This window comes from Oncorhynchus keta, chromosome 17 (genome assembly GCF_023373465.1).
Source record: "Oncorhynchus keta strain PuntledgeMale-10-30-2019 chromosome 17, Oket_V2, whole genome shotgun sequence".
Classification (NCBI taxonomy): domain Eukaryota; kingdom Metazoa; phylum Chordata; class Actinopteri; order Salmoniformes; family Salmonidae; genus Oncorhynchus; species Oncorhynchus keta.
The window spans coordinates 39025672-39033753 of record NC_068437.1 but is presented as its reverse complement, the minus strand read 5'-3'; positions in this window follow the sequence as shown (position 1 = coordinate 39033753).

Here is an 8082-nt window from a genome sequence, read left to right as displayed (position 1 = left end):
ACATGTCTGTTCTGGGCTCTTCAAACGTCCACTCTAAACTCCCACTACGTGTGAATAAAGAGGACAGGAAGTGGCAGTTTGGCAGCTCCAACCAGGAGTGTCACTCTCAATTGCGTCCCCTGCCAACTCCAGACACGTCGCATGGCCGAGGAGGTCACGGCGCTGGCTCCGCTCTCTTGCTGCTTCTTTCAGGCGCTCCGTCTCCTCGAGAGATTGGCAACGCCACCTAAACGACACCACACATTCGGGAGGAGACAGACTGACATACGGAAGACGCAGAGGGAGACCGACGGCCCATTTTTGAAAGCTCTGATAAAACATGAGGATGTCTTGTTGGATTAGCCTGACGCACTGTGTCAAAATGTCTGCCGTGTCTAACCATTGTGTCTGGATTGCAGAGGAGAGGAAAGGATGTCCTGAGCTGGCCTTCTTACCTTCTCTGTCCAGAAGCTGAATCCTCATCCTAAAGGACGTTTAAGACGTTTTCAGATGGAAAAAATACATGGTCAGTTTAGCTAAACAAAATATATTTTTAGCTTTAAGGAGTGACTTGACTTATCCAAATATTGGTCTCTGTATGCTCTCTCTGTCTCTGGTATACATTAATGTCAAGATACTGTAAATGTTCATTTTACAGAATTTGTAAGGCCTCTTTTGTTTATACATATCTATCTTTGACCCATATAAATCTTGAATGCATCTGTGCAGTAGGCTACAATGTGTGTGTGGAGGGAACAAAAGCCACAACATACTGTAAACACATGCCAACAGCATCCCATTGTTGAACTGTAACCCAAACTGTTACCTGCTAAAATGCTTCATAATACAGAGGCTCAATAATGAGGATTTCAAATTCACAGCTCCATGTGTAAATAGTCTCAAACAGCGTATGATTCTTGAACGTAATAATCCCTTGGCAAATAGAAGGCTTGATAAATTCAATTAACGCTTTATTAGGATAGTCCATCTGTAGATGCTCTACAGACTATCTCCAGTAACATGTCAACTAACTATCTACTAACCCTAACCATAGCCTTTAACCCTTCTCCTAACCCTAAACTTAACCCTAGTCCTAACCTTTATTTTAAACTTAACCTTAAATGTAACTTTAGCAAGCAGTTGCATATCAACAGATAGTTTGTTGATAGTATGACCATCTGCAGATGGATAATCCTGACTATCCAAATATAGTGTGGCCTAAACTGATTTAGATTTGGGCCAAATCATTCATTTGCTTTCACACTAATGTAACTTGATCAGAGCCTGTCCAAACCATAATGACAGTTGAGATTCATTTTGTCAGCCTTGTAATCATACCTTATTGATGTGGTTGCTCTGAAATGGCACATTGGAAAAAGCAGTCACCACTACAGGCAGCAGTTTCATATAGTGGCCATGTCACTGGACATTCAATTATATTCTGTAATGTGGACCTGTTGCAATAATTGTTTTACACACGCACGCACACACGCACACACACACACACACACACACACACACACACACACACACACACACACACACACACACACACACACACACACACACACACACACACACACACACACACACACACACACACACACACACACACACACACACACAGGTGCGCTTGCATTAAGCTGATTTATGGAATGGTAATGCAATTATTCCTATGCCTTAGCTGGAGGGTATTTTTATCCACAAAAACTCATCAGAAAAACATGATAACAAATCAAAAGTGATTTACCAGATAGTTTAATAAAGGTGGCATCAAAGAGGTATCTATCAGAGGGGTGGCAGAGTGTGGACGTGGTGCCATGTGGGCAGCGTGGTGCCAGCCAGGCGAGGTGCCAGTCGGTCCGAGATGTATCCTCCATGCCAGCGCCCTGAGGGGGTGTCCTCATCACAAGGACAGGGAGGTCGTTAGGACCAGCTGTACTAAATCACCCCCCCCCCACACAGGCCCACTGACTGTCATAGTCGACAGGGCAGGAGAACACAAAGACAGAGCCTGCATCCCAATAATCTGTCATTTCTCAGTGTTTACTTCCCTTCGTGGATTTGAAAAGAAATGACTGGTATAAGTAATATGGTGGAAAGTCCCTACTGTAACTATTTTTAAAATTGTGGTAAGCAGTGTACAAGAGGACGCTTCAGAAAGGACAGATTATTGGGATGCATGGAGGGAGGGAGAGCTACAGAGCAATGTGCAGGGTGAGTCAGTGGACTCGTCAGATATGATGGTGTCATGACACCTCTCCAGTTTTTGAAAGCTCAGAGTATCAACAAAGCTTTAAATCGAGTGACTTATATGCCTTAAATGCATTCTAGGCTTTCGCACATTGTTTACTTTCCAGTGCGAAGTAAACAATGCCAGCCATTATCTAGATGTATTGTTCATGTTTCTTCCAGTGCCTCTAAAAAAGACAGCATGGTGAGCTGAGGTAGATTTTCCATTCAGTCAGCACTTCTGTACTGCTGGAGAGATTTCTTAAGGTACCACTTAATGTGCTAGGAGACAGGATCTAATGGATTGATACACAGGTTTTGACATGCTATTTGAGCATGGAGCTCACTATAATTGGTAATGTCATTGTGCATTAAACTAACGATTTAAAGAGTAGTGCCCTGAGAAGAGTGTCTTTAGTAAATCTGTCAGATATCAGAGCAAAACGCTTCTGACAGCTATCTCAGGATGGAGGTGTTGTGCCGAGCCTCACTGCAACTCAGCAGCATGAAACCCTTCCCGCCAGTCACAGGAAATTTGTTACATCTGATTTTTTTTCTCCTCTTTGTCTCTTTTCAGCATTCTCCTTTTTCGTTCATCTCCTTGGCTTGTCCTTTAGGATAACTCATGTAATACGCTAAATCTTGACTTTTTAACATTTTCAGGTAAAGCAAAGGGTTAGGTGTTACAAAGGGTTATGTGTAGTAAGGGACAGGCCATTGACCATGACACCGGCTGTCATCATAGGATGTGTTGATCCCCTTTCTTTCGGAGGACACAGAGGTCAAGGGTCAAAGGTAAAGCCATCTCAGCACTACGCATGATTTCCTCTGTACTGTCATTAAGCATCATGTCACCTCGGATGAAGCGGCCGCAGTGGGAAGAGACACCATCCTAAGAAGCACGCAAGGGTTCTAAGAAACTCAAAGGTCAGAGTGGAGTATGCGATACAGTTGATAATCAAAGTAATCCGTAATCAGATTGGACATATGAGTTGTTGTGTCTTTCTCGTAAATCCATTGTTCTTGTCACCAAGTAATCGTAGGTCATCAATTTTATTTTCCAATGATTGCATGTTAGCAAGAAGAACGAATGGCAGTGGGAGTTTCTCACTCGCCTCCGGATTCTCAGGAGGCTGCCCGATCTGCAGGCTCTTTTTCGGCATCTTTTCTTCATGCCAAATGATCTGGGCCTGTTCCAGTAAAAGCGTTTACTCACCACGGACTGGAAGAAACGTTTTCCTTTAACGAGTCCGACGAGAAGGATATCCTGCTTTCACTGGAACAGGCCCAGACCATCCTACCAACGGGACATTAAAAACTGTAACATGTTCCCTTGAGACATGGCTGAACGAAGATACGGGCAATATAAAGCTAGCGAGATTTTCCATGCACCGGCAGAACAGAGACGCTACCTCTGGTAAGACCAGGGGTGGTGGTGTGTGTCTATTTGTCAATAACGGCTGGTGCACTATGTCTAATATTAAAGAAGTCTTGAGGTATTGCTCGTCTGAGGTAGAGTACCTTATGATAAGCTGTAGACCACACTACCTACCAAGAGAGTTCTCATCTGTATTATTTGTAGCCGTCTATTTACCACAACAGAACGAAGATGGCACTAAGACCGCTCTCAACCAACTCTATAAGGCCATAAGCAAAGAAGAAAATGCTTTCCCAGAAGCGGCGCTTCTAGTGGCCGGGGACTTTAATGCAGGCAAACTTAAATCAGTTTTACCAGCATGTCACATGTGCAGCCAGGGGGGTGGGAAATCCTAGACCACCTTTACTCCACACACAGAGATGCATACAAAGTTCTCCACCACCCCCCATTTGGAAAATTTGACCATAATTATAACCTCCTGATTCCTGCTAACAAGCAAAAACAACAGGAGGAAGTAGCAGTGACTCGCTCAATACGGAAGTTGTCAGATGACGCGGATACTACACTACAGGACTGTTGTGCTACCACAGATGGCATTGAGGAGAACACCACCTCAGTCATCGGCTTCATCAATAAGTGCATTGACGACATCGCCCCCACAGTGACTGTACATACATATCCCAACCAGAAGCCATGGATTACAGGCAACACCCGCATCGAGCTAAATACTAGAGCTGCCACTTTCAAGGAGCGGGACACTAATCCGGACGCTCAAAAGAATTCCCGCTATGCCCTCAGACTAACCATCAAACAAACAAAGCGTCATTCCAGGTTTAAGATTGAATCTTACTAGCTGCCCAGTGACGAGAGCCTACCAGATGAGCTAAATGCCTTTTATTAACACTGAAGCATGCATGAGAGCACCAGCTGTTCTGGATGACTGTGTGATAACGCTCTCGGTAGCCGATGTGAACAAAACCTTTAAATAATTCAACATTCACAAAGCCGCTTGGCCAGACGGATTACCAGTGCGTGTACTCAAAGCATGCATGGACCAACTGGCAAGTGTCTTATCTGACATTTTCAACCTCTCTCTGACCGAGTCTGTAATACCTACATGTTTCAAGCAGACCACCATAGTCTCTGTGCCCAAGGAAGCGAAGGTAACCTGTCTAAATTATTACCGCCCCGTTGCACTCATGTCGGTAGCCATGAAGTTCTTTGAAAGGCTGGTCATGGCTCACATCAACAGCATCCTCCCGGACACCATAGACCCACTCCAACTCACATAACACCCCAACAGACCACAGATGACGCAATCTCAATCGCACTCCACACTGCCCTTTCTCACCTGGACAAAAGGAACACCTATGTGAGAATGCTGTTCATTGACTACAGCTGAGCGTTCAACACCATAGTGCCCACTATAGCTCATTACTAAGCTAAGGACCCTGGGACTAAACACCTCCCTCTGCAACTGGATCCTGAACTTCCTGACGGGCCGCCCCCAAGTGGCCAACATCATGTCTGCCACGCTGATCCTTAACACTGGGGCGTCTCATGGGTATGTACTTAGTCCCCTCCTGTATTCCCTGTTCACCCACGACTGCGTGGCCAAACACGACACCAACACCATCGTTTGCTGACGACACAAGAGTGGTAGGCCTGATCACCGACAACGATGCGACAGCCTATACGGAGGAGGTCAGAGAACTGGCAGTGTGGTGCCAGGACAACAACCTCTCCCTCAATGTGAGCAAGACAAAGGAGCTGGTCGTGGACTACAGGAAAAAGCGGGCCGAACAAGCCCCCATTAACATCGACGGGGCTGTAGTGGAGTGGGTCGAAGAGATTTAAGTACCTTGGTGTCCACATCACCAACGAACTATCATGGTCCAAACATACCAACACAGTCGTGAAGAGGGCATGACAAAACCTTTTCCTCCTCAGGAGACTGAAAAGATTTGGCATGGGTCCCCAGATCCTCAAACGGTTGCATCACCGCCTGGTATGGCAACTGTTCGGCATCTGACCCTAAGGCGCTACAGAGGGAAGTGTGAATGGCCCAGTACATCACTAGGGCCAAGCTTCCTGCCACCCAGGACCTATATAATAAGCGGTGTCAGAGGAAAGCCCATAAAATTGTCAGAGACTCCAGTCACCCAAGTTATAGACTGTTCTCTCTGCTACCGCACGGCAAGTGGTACCGGAGCGCCAAGTCTAGGACCAAAAGGCTCCTCAACAGCTTCTACCCCCAAGCCATAACACTGCTTAACAACTCATAAAATAGCCGGACAATTAACATTGACCTCCCCCTTTTGTACACTGCTGCTACTCGCTGTTTGTTTGTTAGCTATGCATAGTCACTTCTCCCCCATCTACATGTACAGATTACCTCAACTAGCCTGTACCCCCGCCCACTGACTTGGTACAGGTGCATAAAACAGTAAAATCATCGCAATGTTATCACATAAAACGGACCCGCAATACAAACAGAGGGCTTGCAATTTCAACCAACCACCTCACATTTACAGTCAGCGCCTTTTCGCAATGAATTTGACAAAATCATTGCATATTGCCATGCAAAATGTCAGAATTGCCCAGTAACATCAAGCATTTTTGCTTGCAAATCTCACAAAAGATCCCTGCAAAATCCTGAAGGGACTGATACAAATATTTTATTGTTACTTGCCCCAGATAATAACAACACATTCATTGAATCAATGGCCCACAATGTAATTGGTTTCAAGAATGATTTAGACATAGTTTTATCTCTATGGATTTAGACATGCATATATACAGAAATATACACCAAGTATTTTACACTATCACTAGCATTTTGAGACCGGTGCAGTGTATCTATGGCTCGATCCAAATCAACCCCCTGAAACAATGGCAGCCATTTTGTTTTCCTAAAACACTGAGCTGTCTGCCCTGTCAGTCAGCCTCTCTGTTCAGATTGGTGTGATGGCTCTGATGCTCTTCTTTCATTAGTCTGGGCCTGTCCGTCCGCCACACTAACACAAATCACATTGACATCCTAACTAGTCAGATACACACAGAGCAATATAACTGATAATCATTAGAGAGATGACAAGAGCTGATGGGCCTCTCTGGAGGAGGAGAGGGGACTCATTTCTCCCTCTATCTCTCCACCCGCCTGCACGACGCTGAGTGACTTTGCTTTGGGATCAGTGAGGCGTGGCATCGGCTATCCCTTTCCTCGGCTCGGGTATCCTCGAGACAAAGAGACATCTCATCTGAATTACTTTCTACAATATAAAACCATCTAGAATCATTCTCCTCAATCTCCTGACATCTCCTGAAATGTCACTTTTCAAGGGCTAAGGCAGTTGCTTAGCCTATCTAACGGTCTTTTAATGCTCATTCAAACAGAAGTCAAATAATTTAGGACTTTCTCCTAAACCCCCATAGTGTCAACCATCTTATCTTCGCCCCAAAATCTTAGCCGTGTTCCCCAAGAAGTCAATACGATTCACTCACCCATCAATTCCTAAGGCATTAGCAACAAACACTTAGATTCAGGGCTATACCTTTATGTCACAGAATACTGTATACATGTTCATGTCCTCAGTTGTATGTTCTGCACAACAGTGTTGTCAGCTGAACTATAATCAATGACGTGTTACGCCCCATCTTTCAATGGTCAGTCTTTATTAGCTAGAGGCTTTACTCAGCTAGTCTGAAGTGACTGCTCACAAGGTCCCCATGCAACGTTATCACAACATATTCCAAAAGTCTGAGGCGGTAATGAGTTTGAGTGAGAAGACAGGTTCAGGACTGTGTGTTAATTCATGTGTTCCCGGATGAGAGGAACTAAAGCAAGAGATTTAAAAGAGTAAATGGTGTGTTGCTTGAGCAGACTGTCCTCTGTCAGTGAGGAGAGAGAACAGGGGGTTTGTCTGGGCAACTGCATCACTCACCATAGTAACCAAGCCAACTCAAAGCCAGATCACTCAGTTTAGACCAATAAATAAATATGTTGTGGCTTGTCAATGTAGCATTGTATGGGAATTTAAAAATATATTTAAAAAAATAATACAAAAGGCATTTGAGGAAGGCCCAAAAAATGGTTAAACACTCCAGTCACCCAAGTCATAGACTGTCCTCTCTGCTACCGCACGGCAAGCAGTACCGGAGCACCAAGTCTAGGACCAAAAGGCTCCTTAACAGCTTCTACCCCCAGGCCATAACACTACTGAACAATTTATCAAATGCCGCCCGGACTATGACTATTTACATTGACCCCCCTTGTTTTTACACTACTGCTACTTGCGGTTTATTATCTATGCATAGTCACTTTACAAATGACCTCAACTAACCTGTACCCCCACACATTGACTTGTGTTCCGGTACCCCCTGTATATAGCCTCGTTATGTAATTGTCTTGTTACTTTTTGATATTTTTGTAAGTAAGCGGTTCACGGTAAGGTCTACCTGTTGTATTCTGCGCATGTGACATTGTTTTGATA